Raw genomic sequence first — 20623 nt, forward strand, 5'->3', positions numbered from 1 at the left:
TTATCTGTAAATATGATCCTTTGCTTCACATAATAGTGAGGGCCAACCCGGATTGCTATGATCTCTCCTTCTCGGAGATTTCACATTGTATGCAAGTGTTAGAATTTCTTTAGGTCCTAGGGCGTGTGTATGTGTGTGTGCGTGTGTGCGTGTGTGCTTAATTTGCATAAGTAGTTTGGGACAGCTCTCCAAAAAGGCTTTACCAATTTACACTCCTGTTAGCCATGTGTGAGGGATCCTATCTTCCTCATTTCTGCCATTAATTGGTCTTACCCAGCTTTCCAGCTTTTTGCCTGTCTAAAGGTGTAAAGTGCTATCTTGTTTTAATTTGCATTTCTTTGACTACTAATGAGTTCGAGCATCATTTCATGTGCTTATTAGCTTTTGGGGTTTCCTTTTCTGTAAATTGCCTGTCATATCATTTGCTCATTTTTCTATTGGAGTTGATGTCCTCTTCTTGTCGTTTTATAGAGTTCCTTGTATATTCTAGATGTTAATCCCTTGTCAGTTTTAGACTTTGAAAAAATCTCAGTCCTATCATCTCACTCTTAATTGGCTCATATTATTTTTCTATTAAATGCAACTTCTTAATTTTGATGTCATCAGATTCAGTAAATTTGAGCATTATGGTTTGTAAAAGTTTTGTTAAATAAGCCTCGTTGCCTTTACCTAAGCCCAAAGATATCCTCCCACTTTTGTTCCTATTAACCCTATGATTTTTAACATTCAGATTGAGATCTTTAATTCACTTAAAGTCCCCTTGTATGTGAGGCTAAACAGGGATCCGGTTATAATTTTCTTAGTAGATGGAGCCGGTTTTCACTATTGTGAGGAAAACAGTCCATCCTTTTCCCATCAATTGGCAGAACCACCCCCTTTATCCTTATTAGATAGGTCTTCGAGTTTTCCATTTTGTTCTATTGATATATTCTTGTGCCAACACTACAGTATTTTTTAATTACAATGGCTTTGTAATAGGTTTTACTATTTAGTAGGGAAATCGCCCCACTTCATTTCCTTTTTTTTTTAAAGTTGCCTTAGTTCTTCATGTACTTTCCATTACTCCATATAATTTTTGTGGTAGATTTACCAAGTTTATTTTTTAAAGAAAATACACACATTTATATGCATATAATTGTACTTATGATTGGGATTGTAGTGAATTTCTGAATTAATCTGGGGAGAGTTGACTTGGTTATAATATTAAGTTGTCCTATCTAAGGGTTGTCAGTTATTCAACTTTTAAAATTTAATTCATAGAGGTATTATATGTTCTTAGTTTAATTCTCAGATACTATATAATTTTTGTTGCTGTCGCGAAGTATTTCATTTTTCTTTTTTGCGTAGCTCCTATCTGGTTTTGGAAGCAGGATTATTCTAGCCCCAGAAAATGACCTGGGCAAAGTTCTCTATTTTTTTAATTTTCTAGAACTTGAATAAATTAGAAAATAACTGTTCCTTAGAATAGTAGAATTCATATGTCACACCATCTAAAACTATCTGGATTTAAGTGTTTTGGGGGTTAAAGGGAATGAAAGAGAGAAGATACTTGACTACTAATTCAGTCTTTTTAATATTTATTTGTCCGTTCAAGGTTATTTATATGTTCATTCAAGTTGGCTTCCTCTTGCACAAATGTTGACATTTTATATTTTCCTGTGTTTTCAAGCGTTTCATATAGGTTCTTAAATTTGTTAGCATCTAGCTCTTAATAATACTCATTATTATTAACTTCTCTTTTTTTTTTCCTAGAACAAACTTTTGGTTTTGTTAATCTTCTTTACTTTTTATTTTCACTATTTTATCCATTAATGTCTTTATTATTTCTTTCCTTTTTCGGTTTGTGCTGCTTTGTTATTTCTCATTTTCTTAAATTTCTTGATAAATATATTTGATACCATGAATTTCTCACTGTTGTTCTTAGCTCTGTCCATAGCTTTGGCAAATACTGTTTCTGTTATCATTTACTTCTGAACACCACTTCAGTTCCATAGTACTGTGTTATAGGTGGTAAATGTCAGTGGTCCTGGAGCCTGTTCACCTGGGTTCGAATCCCTGCTCTACTGCTTACTAGCTTTTTGGCCTTGGGCAAGTCCCTTAACCTCTCTGTGCCTCACTTTTTTCATTTCTATAATGGTGACATTTAAATGAGTATTAGCTTATGCAACGACCAACACAGAACATGCCTGCATATGGCAAGTGCGATGTAAATGTTAGCTATTAAAATTTTCAAGTATGTGGGACACTAGCAATTCTTTCATTGTGAATTTCTAGGGAAATAGTAATCTTAGACAAGGGTAGCTTCCCTGAAGGCTCGAGAAAGACACAGGAGGAAACTGGGGGCCAGCATGAGGTTGAAGACTTGAATACCTCAGGGGCGCCATCTCGGCAGCTGTGGCAGTCTCCCCCAAAGGCTGCCTTGCTGGGTGTGAGCGGGAAGGCAGCAGGTTGCTTCCAGGGTGAAAGTCCACAAGGCAGAGGAAAAGGAAGGACAAATGGGCAAGAATGTCAAGGACACTGATGAGAAAAGTTTCAAGCAATGATTCATGAAAGACAGAGCCGATTGAAAGTGGGGATTGAGGGAGAAGAGGAGACAGGGCTGACTCCAGGGTTTCTATAACCCGAGGGATAGAAGTGCTGGTTCCCGAGACAGGAAAAGGAGCAACGTGGGAGGTGGAGTGCAGAACTTGGATTCAGCCTGGGGCACGTGCTGTGTGTTTGGTCTGGCCAGTGCATGGAGTTTGGGTGCAGGGCAGGAGAGGATGGGATGAGAGAGGAGAGAAGAAAAGTGAGCAGGTCCAGGTAACTTATCTTGGAGAGTATGAATATTCTATGAGTGCAAAGAAAGCAGTGGGATGCGGTGTTAAGCAGGGGCTGGGCATGGTTAATTCTGTGTTTTAGGAATCCACTGACTGTGGTATGGAGAATGGGCTGTAGGAAGAGCAGAGGAGGGAGACAAACTGGAAGGGATCTGGCCTTTACCAGATACCAGGTGTCACCAGGGATGGATTCGTGAATGTGCAACCTGTGCGGTCACACAGGGCCCTGCACTCCAAAGGAGATTTGGCTTGATGCTCTGCTTTTGCTATCTTGAGATTCTTAGCTTTGGCTTTGAACTTGTGTTTTGTAAGTCAAGTTCGATAGGACGAGGGAATACGTGCATGAGCAGAGGAGATGTGCACAATACGTAGTCTGCCATGGTTCCTTTGTGATACTCCAGAAGCACAGATTTCTGGTGGACCCACAATCCGTGGGGTCTTGCGTGTTCGTAACTGATTGATTGGTGTTAGCCTTTATGTTTGAGTTTGTGGGACACTAACAATTCTTTCATTGTGAATTTTGGCCCATTTTCACCCTTAAGTATCTTTAAAATGTTGCTCTGTTTTGAAACATAAAATATTGCTGTCTAGAATCTTGATGCCATCCTGATTTTCTTTTCTTTGGAACTAAATTCTACTTAACCTGAATGCCTAAGGGATTATTTTCTCTTTAAAGAACAATGATATCACTTAGCTATGTGTCAGTGTTGACCAGTCTAGGTTAATTCTCCTGGGAAAGTGTATGCTCTTTCCATATTTAGATTCACATCTTATATTTCAGGAAATATTTCTTAACTCAGTTTTTAAATATTTATTCTGTTTCAGTGTTTAGGCTTTTTAGGACCTTCAATTATAAATGTGTTGGATTTCCATGACCTAACTTTTATATTTATCACTTTCTCTCAAATCCTTTTTATCTGTTCATTTCTGCTTGATTTTCTTCACTTCTCTGTTTTGTATATTGTTTTCCTTAGGTGTTTACTCACTCTTTTGTTCCTTCTAATTTAATCTCTGTATCTGGATTATTTTTCCCCTCCCTTTGTTTAACAATTGTATCAGATGTTTAAAATTCTCCTGTATTTCAGCCATTTCATTTTTGCGTGCTTCGATTTCTGATATGTGCTGTTCTGTCAAAGCTTCTCACATTTTCCTAACTGCTTTAAACGCATTTTGCTTTGTGTCCACATGTGTTCTCTTTGTCTACCAGAATAATGTTCTCTTTGACCGCCATAATAGTATTCAGCTTATTTACATTTCTAGTCTTTTTTTTTCTTGTAAAAACATTCATTTGAGTTATATTTCTCTTCGTTTCTTGAATAGAAAAAAAGATGTTTTTTTCCTAGATTCTTAGGAGGAGGTTGCTATGGAACACTCAGATGGTGGTCTCTCTGTGTAACTGTTTTCTCACTTTTCAGAACTGAGCCCCCAAAATGCTTGCTGCCTCCATTCCTGGGGTTCCTATTGCTCTGTGAGCCTTGCTCTTTAAGACAATGCTCTAATCTTTAGACTTTCACTGTCCACCATTATGGCGAGACACGTGTCTATGGAGCATTTGAATTTTTATATTGATTACATGTTGAAATAATATTTCGAGCATATTAGATGAAATAGAATATATTACTAAAATTAATTTCACCTGTTTTCATTTACCTTTTGACTATGGCTACTGGAACATACAAACTGACATTTGTGGCTTACATTCGCGGCTGCTTTAGACTCCATGTTTTGCTGTTACAATACAGAAAAATCTGCTTCCTCTCAACTACTTCCTTTCTGTTATCGAAACTTTTCTCTTACTTCTCCCCGGCGTTCCTTCCTGGTTCAGTTTGGTTTTTGATTCTAACAGTTTTCTTCCAGGTTTGGACACCAGGAAGTGAGTCTTTTCTGGCTCTCTGTTAAATCCTGGAGAACTTAGAACCCTAGTAGACTCCACTCCTGTGCATTGCCTTTTTGTGCCAGCCACAACCTGCAGTTTGGGAGACGCATTCCGGTTTTGTCAGCAGTTCTCGGGTCTGCTTGCCCAGAGCCCGCTCAGGATGGAGCGTCTGGGTGTACAGATCTTTTAGAGATTTTCGGAGTTCTGTGTCTATCAGTATCCTGGTGCTCCAGATTCACAGCTGCCCTCCTGTTGTGTACTTCCGTTAATCTCGGCAGTTCAGCCACACCTGCCCATACACTGGAGTGATGGAGAATCATCACCTAGTTTTGTCGAAGAGGTTGTCTGTGGATTTTTTTTTTTCTTTTGCTGCTCTGTTGAATTTCAGGAAACGTTTTGTGTTAATTAAAAAACTGTGCTGCTGCCACAATCTCAGTCTGACTGTAATTCTCTCATTTTCTATATTTAACTTTTTAATCTATCTGGGATTTATTTTGATGAACAGCATGAACTGGGGATTTAATGTGTTTTTTTTCCCCATTTTTTAAAGCAATTCCACTTTTTCTTTTTATAGAAGTTATATGTATATATTGAAGAAAACATACAATATGGATGAGCAAAAGGGAAAAAAATTATAATCTTCCCACCTAGAGAGAACTATTTTAGCATTTTGATGTATATGCTTCTAGGCATTTTAAGTTGGCTAACCTTCGTCAAATTGCTTAACATCATCTGTGAAAGGGAAATAACATATTCCATTAAATCTAATATGCCATTGATTGTAGGAATTACCTTTTATTTGCCACTGAGAAAGAAAGAAAACACTGCCAATTAAACTATAACACATAAGCAATCAATTTTAACTATGTCAGTATATAAAAATTTAATCTTAGAATCAATTGAAAATGGTATTAATGACCTCACGGGACTGTTATAGGAATACAATGGTATAATGTATGTAAAGTACAGTAAACAATAACTATATCATTTCATTATGTTAATATATTGACATTTATAAATCTGACCTATTGAACATCTAGCTTATCTCCAGTTAATAATTAATAATTCATTAATATAGAAGTGCAAATGATCAGAAAATCTTAGATCTTAACACTGAGAAATGCAAATCAAAACAGCCATGAAATATCGTTTCACTTTTCAAATTAATAAGATTCTTTTACATCAAAGAAAAATTAGGAAAACCTCAATACCTAGCAATACAATGTAACTAAGAAATTGTGATTCAATGATATTTTCAGCCATAAAAAAGGTGATTGATATATAAAGGTGAGCAATTTATAATGTCAAATGCTGCAATTCATAATGAAAACACCATTATGTATATCTGTGCACTTAGTGACAGGAGGTACAAGAAGAAACAAATAGAGACAAATTGGTGGTAGGAGGCTTTTATTCACCTAAGTTCATGACATATACATAAAAAAAGTAATAATATAAAACACTTAAAAACATAATGAGGTAAGTCTAATATATAACCACACTGATTTACCATTAAAAACTGATTGCACATGCCTTTCAGATACTCCTGTTGATTCACAAAATTGACCATATATTAATTTAAAAAGAAAACAAAGATAAGAATAGTGAAACAACATTCTCTATCACAATGTAGTCAAACTAAAAATTAATAATACCCAAATGCAAAAAAAGGTTTTCTGCCTGTAAAATTTAGAACTTTCAACCAATTCTTGGGTCAAGAAGAAATCAAACCCCAAACTTCAAAGTATTTAAAAACTAGTGATAGTGAAAATCCTAGCTCTTGGATCTATGAGATAGAGATAGAACAGCAATCAGAGGAAAACTCATAGCCTTTGATATATATATTAATAATTAGGAAAGAATGAGCAAAAATGCATCACGTTTAACTCGAGAAATTAGAAAGAATAAAGCTTTAAAAATTGGAAGAAAGAAATGAAGAGAAAAGCAGATACCAATAAATTAAAAAATAGGAAAAAAATAGCACTACTAAGTCCGGATGTTAGTTCTTTGGGGGGGAAATGAGTATATCAGTGGTTTGGTAAACTAATAAAAAAATAAGAAAGTAAAAATACACAATCATAACAATCAAAAAATACAGAGGCAATTGTAAGAGACACTTTGTTCAACTTGATGCAAATACATTTGACAACTAGAAGAAATCGATACTTTTATTAGGAAAAAATAATTTATAAAAACTGACTCCAGAAGAGAAAGAAATAATAAACAAATTACCATAGAGAAAATAATAGAAAGCGCTGTTAAAGATTCACCCACCTTCTTGAAAAATAACCCATCCCAAACAGTTTTATAGGAGAATTCTAATAGTTTTTTTGACAGATAATTTCAGTGCTACTGAAACTGTTTTGGTGCCTAAATAATTTTTTTTTTTTTACTGTTCAAATTGTTTTTATGACGCAAACAGACACACAGATGTAGGTACACATCACATATACATTTATGAATATTGATACAAAGTCCAAATTAAAATAGTAATAAGCAAAATACAAGTGCTTAAAAACAAAACGAAAACACAAGTGTTAAGTAACACAAGAATGGTTCAGTATTTTAAAATCTAATAGAATCACTTAAAATCTTTTAAAATCTTTGACCCACAGTGTGATAAAGCAGGATGGTAACATGTTAATGGTAGAATGTAGGTGGTAGATATATGCTTGTTCAGTGAAACATTCTTTCAACTTTGGTATATGTTTGAAAAATTTCATAATAAAATGTGGGGAAAATATCTATTACTATAATTCATCATATTAATAGGTCTAAGGAGAAAGATCATAAGATCATCTTCATAAACACTGAAAAGGCATTTGACAAAATTCAATATCTATTCTTAATTTTAAAAACATTTAATAAAATAGGAAGAGATAGTTATTTCTTTAACATATAAAGTAGATTCATCTCAACCCATAAGCCAACATTATGCTTAATGGGAAAAACACTAAAAGCATTCCCATTAAAGTGAGGATAAAACAGAAATGTCCAATATCATTATTGGACTATTATTTAGCATTGTTCTGGAAGAAATAACCAATGTAATTAAAGAAAGATATTAGAGATATGAAAACAAGAAAATGGGACATTAAATTATCTTTATTTGCAGTTGATAAGATGAGATGATATAATTCTATAGCTGTAAAACCCAAGAGACTCAACTGAAAAACCATTATTAAAATAAGATAGTTCAGTAATGTGGTTGGGTACAAAATTAAAAGAAGAATCAAGTACTTAACATACTCAGTGCTTTATCAAAAGAATCTTCATACTTAACATATTCAGTGTTTTATCAAAACAAGCAATGTGTGATATATATTTGCATAAAATTTTGAAATACTGAGGATCACAAGTGATGACTTTAAAAAATGGAAAAATATTTCATGTTCTTGAGTAGAAGACTCAAAGATGTCAGTTCTTTTAAAATTAATTTACAATGGAATGGGATCTTATCGAAATGCCAACAGTTTCATTTTCTTAATGAAACCTGATGATTCTAAAGTTCAGATAAAAATGAACAAACCCAAAACGGAAACCAAGTTTTTAAATGCGAAGATATTAGAAGGAAATAGGGCACCAAATAATAAAACAGATAAGGTTACAATAAGTAGAGCAGATATAGGCAGATCAGTGCAAGAAAGATTGATCATTCAATCCTATGTCTTGAAATAATTGGAAAGTCATCTGGGGGAAAAGAAGTTGAATCACTAATGTTGACGTAAGAAGCATCTAAACCTGTAGAGAATTTTTATGAGTTTATTTGAGTGAAACTGACAACAGTTGCTGGGAAGCAAAATCTCAATGGATTGAGAAAATGCTCTAGACAATGGCAGTTTTGTAGTTTATTTTATACATTAGAGTCAAAGGAAGAAATGTAGGGAGGATTACATAAAATCCATTGGTGGTAGATTAAGGGGGTGGGAAAAAGCAAAAGGCGGGGTGGGGGGGAATCTCTGGGATTGGATAAAAAGCAGAATGGGGAGACACTTTTACATTGGTGAGTACAGGTAGCTAATGGTTAACATTTACAGCACACAGGGATGGTGTGCGGGGGACAAAATAACAATACAGCTTTCTGTGCCTTGAGGGGTCTGGAAAAGATTAATCTGATATTTCAAAGATACCATTATCTTTGATGCACAAGACAATAGACAGGCTCACTAAAGGTAAAGGCTGACCTTTGTTAAGGAAGCTACAGGCCTAGGATTTGACTACCTGCCATGACCCACTTTAAGTTAGGAATTTTATGTTCAGACCGTCCTATGTGATTACTTTCAGTCTCTGAGTTTATAAGGTGTGCCATGCAGGCCTCCCCCGAGCTTGCCAGGTTTTTGGTATGTGGCCCCTTTTTTATCCACACTAGTTCATACCTTACACCAAAATAAATTTCAGGTGGGTCGAGATTTAAAAGTGGAAAATGAAACCGTGAGCCATAGAACAATGTTTTTATAATCTTGGAATCGCAAAGGCCTTTCTTTCTAAGTACTACCCAAACCCAGAAGCCATAAAAAGATTGATAAATTCAACTACATTTTAAAAAATCTGTAAGGCAAAAACCATCAGAAGCTAAATCCCATGAAACTACAAACTGGGGGGATTATTTGCAATTTATATCTTAAAGAGCCAAGTGAAACATTCCTTAAAAATGAAGAGTAAGTACGACAATCTCATGGTAGAAATGTGAAAGCATGCATTTTCAGTGAGTGTAATATGACAAAAATTATTTCTTGGGGGGAACAGTATCTTAGATATTACAATGCTTTGTGACCCTCCAAAGTTCCACTCTAAGGAATAAATTTTATTCCTTAGTATTTAATTTCTTTTGTTAGGAAGAAATTGAACTTAATTATTTAATTGGTTAATCGAACAACTAAATTTATTGTAAATTAATATAATGACTTAATAATTAAAATATTTCCTAAATCAGTTAATGTAATTAAATTAATTAGCATTTCCTCCTTATGGGGTTGATGATGGAAAAGGGTTGAGAAATACAAATCTAAACAGATGATTGACAGAAAAGGAAATACAGATGGTTGTTAGTCATAGGCTCACAGAAAAAAACTTATGTAAATGTTCAAAGCAGCATTATTCACAATAGCTAAATGGTGCAGAGTGCCCCAATGTCTCTCAACTGCTGCATGAATAAAGAAAATGTGATATATCTATGCAATGAAATATAATTCAGCCATAAAAAAGGAAGCACTGATACATGCTAAGACATGGATGAATGTCGAAAACACCATGCTAACGATAAGAAGCCAGTCACAGTGAGTAGACCACATATTGCATTATTTTATTTATACGAAATGTCCAGAAAAGGCAAACCTATAGAGACAGAAAGTACATTAGCAGTTGCTGAGGGCTGAGGGCGATGGGGTGATGATCGCTAAAGGGTCCGGATTTCTTATTGGGGTGATGAAATGTTCTAAAATTGATTGCGGTAATGGTCACACAACTCTGAATGCACCAAAAGGCACTTAATTGTACACTTTAAATGGGTGAATTGTATGGTATGTGAATTATATCCAATAAAGCTGTTACCAAAAAAAAAAAAAAGATCAATAGTAGCGGTTCTTAGTCTTTCTTCTGAACGGGCCACCTGGGGATCTCTTAAAAGCTTTGGGTACTCTCCCAGAAAACTTCACACGTTCAGAAAAGTTTGCATTTAATTTCAGTGAGTTTAAGGACCCCCTGGACTCCCTAGGAATTCATGTGGCTCAGGTTTAAGAACTGCCGTGAAATATTTAGTGATAGGGAAATATATTCATTAATTGTCATTAAACCTGAAGTGCTGGTATTTAAAGATTAGAACGGCTGGATCAAGTTCCTTTCTGGGGCGTGTATGCATGTAGGCATTGAGGAGAATGAACATCTGCAGAGTATCAGCTCTTCCCGTTCTTGTACTTTTCTCGTTTATTCAAGTCTCCTTTTATGTAACATTTTATGGTTCTCTTCATATGTCTGCACATTTTTTTGGTTATTTAATAATTTGAGTTGCTTTTTTGAATTGTATTTTTATTCCACTATTGCTTTATAAGTTTTTATTGCTGCCACATTTATTTTATAAGCTGCTACCTTACTGAACTTTATTAGTTTTTTGACTTTTTACCCCTCCGTTTTATTTAATTTTCAAAATGGAAATATCGTTATTGTTTTCTGAATATAAAAATAATACACGTTCATCATTTTAAAATTCAAACAATTCAAAAGATTAGAAAGTGAAAGTACCTCGATAATTCTACCCCTAGGGATAACCACTGTTTCTTATTAGTTCTAAGTATTTTTCAGTTAATTATCTGAGCTTTCCCAAATAGAAAATCATATCATCTTTAGTTAATGTATGACAAGGATAATGTTTAGAGGATATTAAACCAATGCATCTTCTTTAAAAAGGAATCTTTAATTATGACATTTAAAATATACAGAAAGTACAGAACATAATATAACAAGTATTCATTTTACCATCATCAGAGTTTGGGAGTCCCCCCTCCCCCCCAATCCTTTTCTTACGCTCCTCCCACCATGGACACTGCTCTCTTTAAGTCTGGGGGTATCATTCCCATATGCTTACAACATAAGTATATATCCATAAACAATATATAGAATTCTTTTGCGTGTTTTAAGTTTATACAAATAGCAGCATACTGTTCATATCTTTTTAAAACCCGATTTTACCTGATCTACTCTCTTAGCAATTTTTAAATGCACAGTACAGTATTATTAACTACAGTCACCATACTACACATTAGATCTCAGAACTTATTCATCTTATAGCTGAAGTTTGTACCCTTCGACCAATAACTGTTCCTTATAAGACGAGATAAAATCATGTCTTCCCTAGATAACTTTTCATAGATGAGCATTCAGTTTTATCATATGCTTTCCCCCACATTTGTTGAGATGATAATGTAGTTTTTCTCTTTTAATATATATTACTGGGCTAATTACATTAATATTTAAAGATGCTAAACTAGCTCTGCATTTCTCAAGTAATTGCTACTTGTTATAAGGTGTGGCCCTGTTTTTTACTCATTACTTAATTTGTTTAATATTTTATTTAGGATTTTTGCACCTATGCTCATAAGCAAGCCCGTCTTATAACATGTAGAGTTTATAGCCTCCTAGTCTGTTTTGGTGTTAAGTTGTACCAGCTTCATAAAATGTTTTGAGGAACTTTCCCTGTTTTCTAACCACTTGAATATGTTGTAAATGATAAAGATTTGCTATTCCTAGAAATTTTGGAAACTCACTTATAAAATCATCTGTTCCTAATAATTTTATTTTTATGGGTAGAGTCTAAAATATTGATATAATTTTATTAATGATTAAAGACCTGTTCCGGTTTATCCTCTCTTCTTGGATCAGTTTTACAAATTATACTTATTTATGAATGCGTTCAAATTTTAATTTATTGTTATAAATTTCTTTGTAGTATCCTGTGATTTATTACATTTAAAGTTTTGTCTCTGACCCCTTTTCACTCTTAATATTTTTTATTTGTGCTTTCTTTTTTTCTTGATAAATCATGCTGGAGGTCTGTATATTTTATTAATCTTTGTGAAGAACCATTTTAGAGTCTTTTAAAATATTCTCTACTATTAATTTGTTTTATATTTAATTGGTTTCTGTTATTTTCTTCTATTTTTATTATTTTCCTTTGCATTTACTTAGTTTCTCTTTTTCTAACTAGTAGAATTGGATGCTTAACCATTGACTTTTCATCTGTTTAAAGGACTTTCTTTCAGTACTGCTTTCCATATCTTTTAAAAATATAGTACTTTTGTTTTTGTTTCATTTTCTAAATTAATGGGGTGTTTTAGCAATCTATTTGTAATTGATTCCTATTTTTCTTTCGTTGTTATCAGATTATATGGCCTGCATGATATTGGAGTTTTCAAAGACTAGTCTGATCTACTACTCGGTTATTTTTTTTTAACTGTTCCATAGATGCTTGAAAAGATTGGTTATTCCCTAGATTTTGTACAGTGTTCCAAACAATTTTGTAAGTTCAAGCTTGTTAACTGTGTTGTGCAAATCTTTATCTTTACCAATTTTACTTTTCATACGCTTGACATATAAATAAAAGAGTACATTAAAAATCTCCCTATATGATTATGAATGTGTCTGCTTTTCCTTGTAATTGCAGTAATGTTTTGCTTTATACATTTTGAAGTTGTTGTTGGGTGCGTACAAGTTTAGGGTTCTTATATCTTTCTGGTTAGTCATTTTTATCATTATGCAACATCACTCTTTATAAGTGCTTTTGCCTCAAAATCTATTTTGTCAGACCTTGATACAGCTACCCTAGCTTTTAAGTTCTTTTTTTAAATTACATTTCTCTGGTATAACATTTTCTGTTCTTTTATTTTCAGTCTGAGGCAGTCTTACTTTGTATATAACTGTTTTTCTCTCCCCGCCCCAGCCTAAGCATCTTTGTCTTTTAATTGTCAGGGTTAGTCCACTTATATTCATTTTGAACACTAACATATTTCCACCCTCTTACTTTGTGCTTTCTGTTTGCCGTACTTTTTCTTTATTTATTCCTTTTCACCTCATTTTCTGCCTTCTATTCAGTCGATCAGATTTCTTTATTCCCCGCCCCTTTTTCTCTCTCCCAGTGGCTTGGAAGTTTAAAAATCTACTTCTCTGCTCTCAGAGGTATGCTTAAGTTTTTATAAGGTATGCTTGAATTACCAAAGTCTGAAGTTAATCAATATCCATGCCTTTGTCCTAAACAGGATCTGATAACCACTCCCTCCCACAGTGTCCATGTTATTCTCATCTAGAAATTTAATTCCACATCGTTTTAAAACTCTAGATTTAATACCTGGTGTCCTCACCTCAGGGCTGAACTTCAGTTTGTATACCTACAGTTCTGGCTTTTGAAAATATTCCTCTTTATTTCTTACATCTGGGCATTTCCCTTTATGAGGATTTATGTGTGTGTGAGGGAGAGTGAGAGGGAGAGAATAAATAGGTTCGTATTTTGAAAATGTTGTGGAATATTTTATACAGATTTCCAGGAAGATTCTAGGTGATAGAAGAATGGGTCCCACTCTGCTTCAGTTTGCCATATTGAATGATACTCCAGATTTTTTAGGGATTTATATATATGAACTTAGAGAAAATGTGGTTTGTTTTGAATTTTTTTAAACATTTATATTTTTAATATATCACATATATTATTCTGCATCTCTCTTCATCAGTAATAATCATCTTTTCCTGTCAAATCTATACATCAAACTGATTCATTTTAGCTATTACAGTGTATCACATAGTATGGATTTAATATAGTTTATTCAACCACATTTTATTTGATGGACACCTAGATTATTTCCATGTTTTGCTATTATATGGAACGCGCAGTCAAAAATCATGTGCAAGCCGCCTCAGGAATGTGTGCCAATGTTTCTCCAAGACAGAAGCCAAGGTGTGGCATCGTTATGTTACAGAGTGCATTTTTTTCCATTGGATCCTGTCACATGGCCCTTCAAAGTGGCAAGGCCACTTTATGTACATTTTCATATACATTTTATATTTCCTCTTGGAATGTCTGACTCTCTTACCCCATCCTGCCAACACTTGTTATACTTAAACTTGAAAAAACTTGTTAATGAGTGAAAAATAGTATCTCTGTTTTACTTTGCAGTTATTTCCCTGATTAATGGTGAAATAAACATCTTTTTAAATACGATTATTGACCATTTGTATTTTATTTTCCGTGAATCGTTTGTGCATATCCTTTATCCATTTTCTATTAGATTGTTCATCTTTTTCTTATTGACTTGTAAGAATTCTTTATTCTTTATCCTAATCCTTTGTCTCTTAAATAGGTTGTCAATATTTTTAACATGTTTGTGATTTTTCAGAAACTTTTGCGATGTCACAGAATTATCGCTTATAGTGTGGTCAACTTTATTAAACTTTGCATCTATGGCTTTTGATTTTTATGCTTTATCTAAGAAGCTGCCTGTACCCTAGGTTGATAATGCAGTCTCTTATATTTTTTCTAACAGTTGTTTTGTGTTTTGCCTTTAGGACTTTAACCCGTTGAAACATTTTCCTTATGGATAGTGTGAGGTAAGGATCTAATTTTATATCTTCCAAATGGGAGGCAAGTGTCCCAGTATTTACTGAATCATAAGTAATTTCCTCATGCATTTGACACTGTATCTTATTTAGATTAATAAGTCAGTGGACAGGACATATCCAAACTCTCTTCTTAATTCTATTTTTCAGTAATTTGTCTTTTCCTGCCCCAATATCACACCATTTAAATTTCTAAAATTATATAAAATTATAAATCTCATAGAACAAAAAATAGATTATGTTTAATATTTATCTGGTTAATTCATGTACATTTTCTCTTCTGTATTAATTTTAGAACCAGCTTATAAAATTCCATGAAAAATCCTACTGAGTTGCAGCTGATATATTGACTTTAAAGATTATTTGAGGGGGGGAATTTCTTTTCTATTCCAAATGCTTTGGGCTTTTTATTTGTTCAGATTTTTGTTATGAATTTTTAATTTTATTGCATTTAAAGGAGAAAATATAGACTTTTTTCAACAATAAGTATTTATCGTCACCTACTTTGTAGCAGCCACCGTGCTAGGCTGCCACACGGTGATGAGGATCGGTGATAATGAGACAGACGTGTTCTTTGCCCTCATGTGGCTTAAACTTCCTATCTTTTCCAAGGTATTAACATTTCCTTTGTGGGCTAGAAAAATGTTTCACTTGAAAAAAATACTAAGTGGAATGTGTTAAGATTATGATATATGTAGATTACAGGTTTTAAAATATATCTAGTAAATAATCTTATTAATGAAGCTATTCATATTTTCCATATTTTCATTTCTTTTTGCCTACTTGATTTGACAAAGACAAAGCGATGCAATAATATGAAGGTATCCTATTAAGATTATGATTTTGCTAAATTCATCTAGGTATTTTTAATAGCTTTTATTTTGGTATTGCTTTTCTTAAAATACCATTTATTAGATTTTTTTAATAAAGAAAATGTTAAAGAATATCCCATAATTCCACCATCGACATAATCCTTACCAATTCCCAACACACACACACACACACACACACACAGGAAATTCAAATTGTTCAGAAAACCAGAAAACAAAAACTCAAGCTTCCTGCTTCAGTATCCCCCTCCATAAAGGTAACTACTGTTCACATTTTGACCAATTTTGTTGGCCATCGCCTTTCCCTGCAGCATCGTTCCACGGAGCGTCATGTTGCTAGAACACCTGTGATGGACTGATCGCGTGCTCTCTCTAATGACATGTCCCCACGGGGTCTCGGAGCAGGTGTTTTCAGAGCTGTGCCCCAGCTTCTGTTGCCAGTGCCTCTTGCTTTGGAACTGCTTAGACCTAAGAAACCTGCCTTCTAGAATAGTGCTTCTTGGACATTTATGTGTATACAAGATAGCGATAAAAAGGAGATTTTAATTCAGTGGGTCCTAGGGTAAGATCTGAGATTCTGTGTTTCTAATAAGCTCTCAACTAATACCCAGGCTGCTGGTCTAGGCTGAATTTCCTGTGCCTACTTGGAGCAGCAAGTGCTGTGTTTAACCTTGACTGCACCTCGGGGTCCTCTGGGAGTTTTATAAAATCTGGATGCCTGGGTACCACACCCAGAAATTCTGACTGAATTTGTATGGGTTGTGGACCCAGGTAATTCTAATGTCAGCAAACCGCTTTTAAGGAGAAGCCTCCTTCTTCATCTCCACACCGTGCTTTTGCTGCAGAATTGCTCTGGGTAGATGTCCGAATCGAAGCTCTGATTGACACTCCTGTAACCTGTTCTGCAGGGGTCCTGGGGAAGACCACAACCTCTACCACGTGCTTTTCAGGGCACAGATCACTTTAGACTTCAAAGGAGACTTTTTGCTTTGTCTTTTTCTGCACTTGTGGGTATGTCCCTGCAACTTTCTGCCCCTGTGTGTTCCCATTCTCCTTTCAGGAGGCACTGTTTTTTGGCTTGTGATATCTCCCAGAGTGAGAGATGATGAAATCAGAAAGTTCTGGCTGTGCTAAAAGCATCCATTGAGCAAACAAATCTTGTCCCGTCTTTACTTCCTAATTGGATGATCCTGTCCAGGATACATTCCCCATCCATCAGCATCTAACCTGGGCCTGCCTGCCCGCATCTGTCATTGTCCTGCCTGGCCCCCGTTTCGTCTGTCTTATCTTTGCAATGGTTAGAAAAAGTGGTTCTCAGAGTGGGATCTTTGGGCATCACCTAGCGATTGGCTAGAAATTCAAAAGTCTCCAGCACCACCCCAGTGCTGCTGATCAGAAACTCTGGGGGTGGGGCCCAGAAATCAGTGTTTTATTAAACCCTCCAGGGGTTTCTCATGCCCAGTCGGGTTTGAGAAGCCCTGCCCAGTAGCATCAGTCAGATGCCGACTCATTTATTTGACCTGGGGTGGTAATCAAGCATCACGAGATTGAAAAGTTTCTCCAGATGATGCTGGTGTGCTGCCAGGACTATGAACCACTGCCTGAGAGAGTCCTCATTCCTGAGATAACAAGCTGCTCTCTCCAGCTACACTGGTTTTTATCACCTTGAAACTCACCTCGTGATCCTTCTTGTATTTTATGATCTTTTTCCTCTTCCCTCTCAAATTTGTTTGGATTCTCTGTAACTCATTGGTTTAGATGCCCTGGTATCTAAGGGGAGAGTTCTCATGTGCTCTAATGACATACTCTTTGTGTGTGTGTGTGTGTGTGTGTGTGTTGGTGTGTGTGTGTGTGTGTGTGTGTGTGTGTGTGTGTGTGTGAGAGAGAGAGAGAGAGAGAGAGAGAGAGAGAGAGAGAGAGAGAGAGTGAGAGAGATAGAGAATGAGAGAGAGAGAGTGTGTCAGAGAGTGTCAGAGAGTCAGAGGCCATCTCCCAGTGGTTTCCCGGATCTGGTTCCCTTGGAGAGCATCATTCCAGTCTCCTCTCTGAGATCTTGCTTCTCTTCCTCTGGTAAATTTCCTCAATCACCATTTCCGGTGTAGTAACGGCTAAGACGTGGCCTTTTCTCTGATGATGTGTCTACCTTTCTCTTTCATATCAGTCTATTCTGTGTCCAAGATCACATTTGCCATTTCATATCCATCCAGTCCAGCCCCAAGGTCTCAGTCTTTCTCTTCCTCCTGCTTAGCAGGGCTGTTTTAAATTGTTTCTTTTCTTCTGCTCCTGATCTGATAGTCAGCAGTATACTTTTTCTCTGTGTACCTTGATTTTCTGGACAGCCTAATTCCAGAGTCCTTCAAGAACAGGCTTCCTTAACTCCTTCTATAAATTTTGGGTTTGAAACAACATATCAAATCATTTCTTTATGAACCTAAGAAGACAGCACAACTCTTTATAACAGATTCCCTTTCCTTTTATCTGTACATTAATAAACATGTAGTTCTTCTGAGAGAGAGGCTGTGATTCAGATCTCTGAAATCCAAAGCCATGATTATTCCAGAGCCAACTTTAGGCCACATGGTGGTGTGTGTGACCCATAAGAACCTATGGGGAAGCCACATAAACACATGGCTTCCCTTGGCCCTGAACGTACCATATGACAACAAAGAAGGGCATAAATTTTGGCAGCCTACCTGCACTGTCCACTTGAGCTTCATACTAACGATATAAAGGTGACGGCTCACACGTGCACATTGTGTAGCAGGCGTGGAACTTGGGTGCAGTATAAATGTTATTTAAAAAACCATAAAAGCAAAAAGTATTGTTCCTCTCCTTGACGTCTGAAAGGTCTATTACGTGGTAGGATGAATAATGGCCTCCCGAGATGTCTTAGTCTCCAGAACCTGTGACTATGTTACCTCATGGTGAAATGGAGTTGCAGGTATATTAAGTGAAGGATCTTGAGATGGGGACATAGGACTAGGTTATCACGGTGGAACCTATCTGTAGTCACAAGGGTCCTTATAAGAGGAAGGCAAGAGGGTCAGCGAAGAAACGTAGAGGTAACAACACAAGCAGAGAGAGAGAGACAGACCGGAAGATGCTGTGCTGCTGGATTTGAAGATGGAAGAAGGGGTCACAAGCCAAGGAGTGCAGAGGGCATCTAGAAGCTAGAAAGGGGAAGGAAATGATTCCTCTAGAGCCTCCAGAGGGAGCGTGGCCTCCCAACACCTCAGTTTTGGCCCAGTGAAACCCATTTTGGACTTCTGACCTTCAGAACTGTAAGACAATACATTTGTGTTGTCTTCAGCCACTAAGATTGTTGTAATTTGTACAACAGCAGTAAGAAATGAATGCAGTCTGTGTATGGGTGAATGAGCATTCTTTTCCCTGTAAGCAAAGCATCCTCTTCGCTGGGCTTGTGCGCTGAGGCCCCACAGCCTGCCGGCATCTGCTGAGAGCCTCACAGCCCACGTTGAAGCAGACACCGTGTACCCAGGTCAAGCTGCAGCAGCCCTTATCCTAGGCCCGGATGTACGAGCACAACCCACGTTTGCTGTGGCAGTAAATGCAGTAACTTGCCTGTGGAAACAACCTGATAGCTTGGCCCCGCCAAAAGCCTCAGTGGTTGAGTATTGATTTGCTCCCCAAATTCCACTCCTCCCCAAATTCCACTCCAGGCCCATTAGGTGCTAGGCCCAGTGTATCGCACAGTACCCATCTCCTGAATGAGTTGACCTACCCAAATTGGAGTTTTCTTCTCCCTGAGGACCAAGCCTGTCCCTACACATTTATAGCTTGAGATGACCAGAATGGGTGCTTCCTGGGGACAGCTGGCTCAGAGAGTGGGGGGAGGAAGGGGCTCAGCTGCACACGCCCAGTTCCTCATCCGAACTCACGTACCCAGCCAGTCACTCCCCTTCCACAGGGAGAACTGAGTGAGCGGGCAGAGAGGCCAGGGGTGTTGGTCCGAGGGAGCCCCCTCCTGGAGTGGGGGGACACCAGGAGTGCGAGTGACAGGTTTCTCTTAGCACATTTCTTTCTTTCTTTCTTTCTTTTTTTAGGTGAGGCAACCCTTGGTCGACCTCACAGATTGCAAGGACGTCAGCTTACAATCCCTTATTTTTTATTTTTTACACTTACAGCACCTGGTCTTCCTAGGTGGTCTCCCATCCAAGTACTAACCAGGCCCGGCCCTGCTTAGCTTCTGAGATCAGACGGGATCGGGCTTGTTCGGGGTGGCATGGCCATAGACTTAGCACATTTCTTGAGCACTCACCGTGTACCGAGCACTGAGCCCAAAGTGCCGTACAGTCCATCTTACTGACCCCCCACAGCACCCCTATGAAGACAGAGTCTCTTCACGTATCGTCCAATGGAGTGGGACTCGGGAGCGAAGCAATTTTCTCACAACCAGTAAGTGGCAAAGGTGAGATTCAAACGCAGGCCAATCTGAATAAAATTTTTTTTTTAATTAAAAATTTTAAAAAGGCAAAACTGTCTCATTTAGAACAGGAGAGGTAAGCCTGGACAGGAGCCCATTAAATGGATATGTTATTTGAGGAAGGTTTTTTTTTTAAATTCTAATATTCCAGCAGTTTATTCTATGCATATTTTTAATCCCAAGGTAGAAAGGAATTAGGTGCCATAGATATATACATATAAACCGTGGATATCTTCACAGCAACCCCATGGGCTGTGTTCTATTATTATCCTCATTTTTCAGATGAGGAAACCGAAACTCAGAGAGGCTAACTTGCCCATGGTCACATAGCTACGAAGTGGTAGACCTGGGGTTCCATGTTCCATGCCCGTATTTCCTACTGCCTCGAAAATAAATGGTGGAGGGAACAGATGGAATGAGGCCGACCACACTCTTTGCAGAATATGTTGCTTCCTGACAGCACAGGAGAATGCTGATTGGCTAAAACCATGTTTAGTCCTGTGTGCAAATCTGAGATGGTAGAGGCAGCCTGCCTCCTAGGCTTTGGTTGGCTACA

At 36.7% G+C, this 20623-nt stretch overlaps 1 pseudogene; it reads right to left on the reverse strand.

The window, feature by feature from the left end:
* Window positions 1-19759: 19759 nt before the first annotated feature.
* LOC112484876 lies at window positions 19760-19878 on the reverse strand (annotated as a pseudogene).
* Between the last annotated feature and the right edge of the window lie 745 nt (window positions 19879-20623).

This window comes from Pteropus alecto, unplaced genomic scaffold (assembly GCF_000325575.1).
Source record: "Pteropus alecto unplaced genomic scaffold, ASM32557v1 scaffold67, whole genome shotgun sequence".
Lineage (NCBI taxonomy): Eukaryota > Metazoa > Chordata > Mammalia > Chiroptera > Pteropodidae > Pteropus > Pteropus alecto.